The following is a 6,913-nucleotide window of genomic DNA, read 5'->3' on the forward strand; positions in this document are numbered from 1 at the left end:
TCTAGTGCAGATCAGTTAGTTCTTTTAGCAGTCCATGGTACTTTCATCATTTTTCGCCAGCACCACAACTCAAAAGCATCAACTCTTCTTTGGTCTTACTTATTCACTGTCCAGCTCTCACACACATAAGAGGTGATTGAAAATACCATGGCTTGTGTCAGATGTATCTTAGTCTTCAGGGAGATATGTTTGCTCTTCAGCACTTGAAAAAGTGATCCTTTGCAGCCAATTTGCCCAGTGATATACATCATCTCATGTCCTGACTACTGCAATGGGAAGCCTTTGACAACTTCAATCTTTTCTCCATCTATTGTGATGCTGCTTGTAGGTCCAGTTGTGAGGATTTTTGTTTTCTTTATATTGAGATGTAATCCATACTGCAGAGTGTATTCTTCAATCTTCATCAGTAAGTGCTTCAAGTTATCCTCACTTTCAGCAAGCAAAGTTGTGTCATCAGCATATCTCAGATTGTTAATGAGCTTTCCTCCAATCCTGATGTCACATTCTTCTTCATATAGTCCAGCTTCTCAGATTATTTGCTTAGCATACAGATTGAATAAGTAGGGTGAAAAGTCCAGCCCTGACACACTCCCTTCTTGATTTTAAACCATGTAGTGTTCCCTTGTTCTGTTCAAAGCACAGCCTTCTGGTCTATGAACAGGTTCCTCATGAGAACAATTAAGTGTTCTTGAATTCCCATTATTCTCAAAGTTACCCATAATTTGTTATGATCCACACAATTGAATGCTTTTGTGTAGTCAATAAAACACATGTAAACATCTCTCTGGTATTCTTCATTCTGAGCCAAGATCCATCTGACATCAGCAATGATATCCCTCATTCCACTTCCTCTTCTGAATCCAGTCTGCACCTCTGGAAGTTCTGTCAATATACTGCTGCAACTGTTTTTGAATTATCTTCAGTAAGATTTTACTTGCATGTAATATTAATAATATTGTTCAATCATTTCCACATTGTGTGGAATCACCTTTCTTTGGAATGGGTACAAATATGGATCTCTTCCAGTCAGTTGGCCAGGTAGCTGTTTTCCAAATCTCCTGGCATAGGTGAATGAGTGCCTCCAGTGCAGCATCTGTTTGTTGAAATATCTCAATGGGTATTCTGTCAATTCCTGGAGCCTTGTTTTTCATCAATTCTGTCAGTGCAGCTTCGACTTCTTCCTTCAATACCATTGGTTCTTGAACACATGCCAGTTCCAAAATGGATGATCAACCAGTTCTTTTTAGTGCAGTGACTCTGTGTATTGCTTCCATCTTCTTTTAATGTTTCCTGCATCATTCAGTATTTTTCCCATAGAATCTTTCAATATAGCAACTTGAGGCTAAATTTTTTCATCAGTTCTTTCAGCTTCAGAAATGCTGAGCATGTTCTTCCCTTAGTTGTTTTTCTAACTCCAGTTCTTTGCACATTTCATTATAGTAATTGGTTTTGTCTCCTCGAGCTACTCTTTGAAATCTTCTATTCAGCTCTTTTATCTTGTCATTTCTTCCATTTGCTTTAGCTACTCTTCACTCAAGGGCAAATCTCTGAGTCTCTTCTGACATCCATTTTGGTCTTTTCTTCCCTTCTTGTCTTTTTAATGACCTCTTGCTTTCTTCATGGATGATCTTCTTGATGTCATCCCAGAATTCCTCTGGTTTTTGGTCATTGGTGTTCAATTCAGCAAATCTAATCTTTAGATGGTCTCTAAATTCAGGAGGAATATATTCCAAGTCATATTTTGGCTCTCATGGATTTGTTTTAATTTTTTTTCAATTAAAGTTGAACTTGCATATGAGCAGTTGATGTTTTTTTTCCACAATTAGCTCCTAGCCTTGTTTTGGCTGCAGATATTGAGCTTTTCTCTCTCCTCTTGCCACAGATGTACTCAGACTGATTCCTGTGTACTCCATCTGGTGAAGTCCATGTGTAGAGCCACCATTTGTGTTGTTGAAAAAAAGTATTTGCAATGAATAAGTCGCTGGTCTTGCAAAATTCTATCATGTGATCTCCAGCATTATTTCTGTCACCAAGGCCAACTTTTCCAACTACCGGTGATTCTTTTTTGTTTCCAACTTTTGCATTCCAATCACCAGTGATAATCAGCACATCTTGGCTGCATGTTTGGTCAGTTTCAGACTGCAGAAGTTGATAAAAATCAATTTCCTCATCTTTGGCTTTAGTGGTTAGTGCATAGATTTGAATAATAGTAGTATTAACTGGTGTTCCTAGTAGGTGTATGGATATTATCCTTTCACTGACAGCACTGTACTTCCGGACAGATCTTGAAACATCCTTTGTGATGATAAATGCCATGCCATTCCTCTTCAAATTTTCATTGCCAGCATAATAGATCGTATAGCTGTCTGATTCAAAATGGCCAAAACCAGTCCACTTCAGCTCACTAATACCTAGGATATCAATCTTCCGTTTCATTTTTGACAACTTCCAATTTTCTTAGATTCATACTTCGTACATTCCATGTTCCAACTATTAATGAATGTTTGCAAATGTTTCTCCTCAGTTTGAGTCATGACAGGTCAACAAATGGAGGTCCCGAGAGCTTTATTTTATCCACATCATTAAAGTTGGTTCTACTCTGAGGAAGCAGCTCTTTTCCAGTTGTATTTTGAGTGGCTTCTAACTTAAGGGGCTCATCTTCCTGCACTCTATCGAACAATGTTTCTGGGCTATTCATAAAGTTGCTTAGTGATATATCAGACAATATTTATCTGCTATTCATAAGGTTTTCCCTGGCCAATTCTTTGAGAAGTTGATGGTCTCTTCCTTCTTCCTAGTCTGTCTCAGTCTGTAAGCTACATTGAAACATGTGCACCATGTACATCCCTGTTGGTATTTGCAACATTGGTGGCACAGCCTCAAGCCTCACAGCAACACATAAGCCACCACAGTAGGACAAACTGACAGACAAGTTTGTCTCCCTTAACTGTTCGAAACCTCTCCACTCTCCCCTTATCTGGATTCCACTGCTGTGTCTTGTCCCTGGATTTTCCCCCACTTCCTGCCTCTTGGGGTGGGGTGAGGCCTGTCGTCTCCCTCCCCTTACCTAGATCCCATGGCTCTGTCTCATCTCCTCCAGCTTTTCTCTCCACTTCCTGCCTCTTGGGCTGAGGTGGGGCCTGTCATCTGCTTCCCCTTACCTTGATCCTGCAGCTCTGTCTCATTCCTGGCATTTCCCCCTGCTTCCTGCTTCTTGGGCTAGGGGAGCACCTGTCACCTCCCTTCCCTTACCTGGATCCCATGACTCTGTCTCATCCCCAGATTCCCACACACACACACACACACACACACCTCCTGTCTCTTGGGGTAGGGAGGGACTCATTTTTATCTTCCCTGAATTTTTGTACTAATCTAATATTGTTAGTAAACCCCTTTATATTATTATTTTTTAACTTTTATTGTGATTTGGGTGAAATTTTTATTAACTCAAAATGGTTCTAGAACTTCACTATCAAATGTGGTAACCACTAGACACATGCAACTGTTGGGGTTATTTTAAAGTAATTAAAATTAAAAATCACATTTCTCTCACTAGGTGTTCAATAGCCACATGGAGTTTCTGGCTACTGTATTGGACAGAGCAGAAATAGAACATTTCCATCACCACAGAAGTGTCCATAGGATGGCTCTACTTTAGGGTATACTATATGCATTTCCAACTTGACACAGTCTACATGGCTTTAATATTGTACCAATTTATTTAACTATCAACACCTTACAAGTTGTTCATTTATGCACTCATCATTCTATGGTTGTCATACACATTATATCTAAATACATTATATTATAAACTCTGCCATACACTGCTATAATTTTGTTCTAAAGTGCAATATGCCTTTTAAAGAAATTAAGAAAAAAAAAGATATTTGTATTTATGTATACATAGTTACCATTTCCCATATTTTATATTATTTCTAATGCATTTTTCTTCAATTTATTGTCTTACTCTTCACTTGAAGACTTCTCTTTAGTGTTTCTTTTTTTTTTTTTTTAATGTGACATGGATCAATGCATTTTTTTTCACTGTTCCCTCCCCTCCCCTCCCACCCCTGGCAACGAACAAAGAACATTTCTCTTCATATATAAACCTTTCCTTGACCCTGCACAACAACTAATACTATATTTGTCCTTCTTTGATTGACTTATTTCACTCAGCATAATGTTCTCCAAGTTCATCCATATTATGCGGTGTTTTGCAGACTCTACATTGTTCTTTAGTGCTGTATAGCATTCCGTTATGTGTATGTACCATAGTTTGGTCATCCACTCTTCTGCTATAAATCTTAAAGATAAGTCCCTTGCCAGATATGTAATTATTGGCAAATATGAATTTGTTGTTGTCATTTTTGTTATGTGCTTTTTTGTGGTATCAATTTCTTTGTTCCATATAATTTTCTATGCTGAGCTTATTTTGTTTATGAATCATGTTATCACTTCTTTCATTGCTATTGTTTTAGTATTTGGTGAATATTTATGCTGGTCCTCTTTTTTGATGGGAAGGTTTATCATTTTTCTTTGAGGTTACCTTGGGATTTATAGTTTTCTTCCCAAGTTTAGAACAGTCTGTTCTAACTTGTAGTTGTCTTGACTTCCCTACCATCTAGAAGTTCTGTAACAACACAGATTTTTTACTTCTTTTTGGTTTGTAGTTGTCCTCATTGGTCAATTGATGTCTCTGGTTCCCTGTTTACAATCTTGTAGGCTTATTTACTTTGAATATTTCCATAGCTGGGTTGGTGTCTGGGTTATATCATCATGTATGTTAATGGTCAGTTGTTGTTGGCTATTGTTGCTTCTCTGTCCAAAGGGCACCCTTTAGCATCTCTTGTAAGGTTGGTCTGGTTTTAACAAATTCTCTTAATTTCTGCTTATCTATAAATGTCCTAATTTCACCATCATAGTTGAGGGACAATTTTTCTGGGTACCTAATTCTTAGTTGGAAATTTTTCTCTTTCAGTGTTTTATGTATACCATCCCATTGTCTTCTCACCTGCATGGTTTCTGTGGAGAAATCTGAGCTTAGTCTTATTGGGTGCCCATTGTAGGTAACTTTTCATTTTTCCTGTGCTGCTCTCATGATTCTTTCTTTGTCTTTGGTTTTGGTAAGTTCGGTGATGATATATCTGGGTGATTTTCTTTTGGGGTCTATCCTGTTTTGGCGTTCATTGGACTTCCTGAATGAATATATTCTCATTTTTCATCATACCAGGAAAATTCTCTTCCAACAAATCTTTGACAATTTTCTCTGTGGTTTTATTTGTCTCTTCCTCTTCTGGAATTCCAATGGCATGTATCCCACATGAACCTTAGGCTTTCTTCATTTTGTTTTGATCTTTTTTTTCTGATTTATCTTTTTCCAAAGAAGAGTTCGGGTATTCAGCTTCAATCTCCCTAATGCTGTCTTCCATTGATTCAATTCCACTCCTTTGCTCATTCAATGTCATCTATTTCTGAGAAAAAATAGTATTAATCTTCTGGATTTCCGTGTGTAGATTTTGTATCATTTCTAATTTTTCATTTATTTTGTCATTTTGTTTTTGTATTGTCATTTGAAATTGTTCTAGAGTTTTCTCTGTGTTTTCCTTGATCTGTCTCTCAATTCGTTGAAGATACCTAAATATAATTCTTTTGAATTCCTTATCAAGAAGTTCCAATGCTGAGTCTTCCTCCGGGATGTGTTTTGGGTCCATATCCTAGACCCTTGTTTCTCCTGCTTTATCTTGCTTCTTTGTGTGGACTGTGATGCTCTGTTGTCTCCGAGGCATTGTGATGTTTTCATGTTTATATTTAATTGGTGATTGTATGTTGGAGTGACTTGCCCACGATTTTCATTTTCTTTGTTTTGTTTGTATGTTATATGCTCAAGCAGGGTACTGTGCTCCTCTATTCACTAGTTGACAGCACTTACACACTCACCACTTGTCTCCTTTCCTGTTGTCAGCCTCTTATATGTCCCTGTTGACCTTGGCAAAAAGAGCTTATTCTTAGGTCCCTGGACTCTGAATGGGAATGCTATCACTTTAAAATAAAAAATGGTTGCCACTTGTAAAGATTCAAAATGGCTGCACCCTCAGTCACTTTAAATATCCAAAATGGCCACCACTTGTAAACATTCAAAATGGCTGTGCCCTCAGTCACTTTAAATATCCAAAATGGCTGCTGTGTGTAAACAATCAAAATGGCTGGGCTCTATGGCCAGCAGAAAGTCAATAGCTCAGGTTGTCTCCCTCCATGCTGTTTCCCTTCCTAATCATAGGCCTCCAGTGCAGTCATCTCTGCAGCCCTTGGTGACCAGGGCTGATCTTTAGGTCAAGTCTCAGGTCCCAACACCACTAGGAAATATTCAGGCTGTTGGTCACATCAGAGTAGCTGACACTCCACAGCTCCAATCATCTCTGTACTTACTGTTTTCGTTCGGGTTTTTCCACTAGTTGGTGCTTAATCCACTCCTGTATAGTTCCTTTCAAAGCTCAGGGCTCCAGGATTATCTTCTGTATCTCTGTCAATTGGGGTTTTTCTTTTCTTTGTTGAAGAGGGTTTGCATCACTTGTCTGCCTGTTCCTCCAACTTACTGGAAGTCTCTTTGGTATTTCTTAAAGAATAAATTTACTAGCAATGAATTTTCTATAATCTGAAAGTGGGGTTGTTTCACCTTCATTTTTGAAGCGTGTTTTCACTGGGTATAGAATTTGGGATTTTTTATTGTTACTATTCTTTCATGGACTGCTGAAAGAACTAACAGATCTCTCCTGGAGGAAGTGCACCTGAAATGCTCCTTGGAAGTGAAAATGGCCAGACTTCATCTCACCTATTTTGGTCATGTTGTCAGAAGGGACCATTTCCTGGAGAAGGATGTCAGGCTTGGTAAGGTGGAGGGTTGACAAAAGAGGGG

Source organism: Orycteropus afer, unplaced genomic scaffold, assembly GCF_000298275.1.
Source record: "Orycteropus afer afer isolate SDZICR_OR568_19922 unplaced genomic scaffold, OryAfe1.0 scaffold01035, whole genome shotgun sequence".
Taxonomy (NCBI): Eukaryota; Metazoa; Chordata; class Mammalia; order Tubulidentata; family Orycteropodidae; genus Orycteropus; species Orycteropus afer.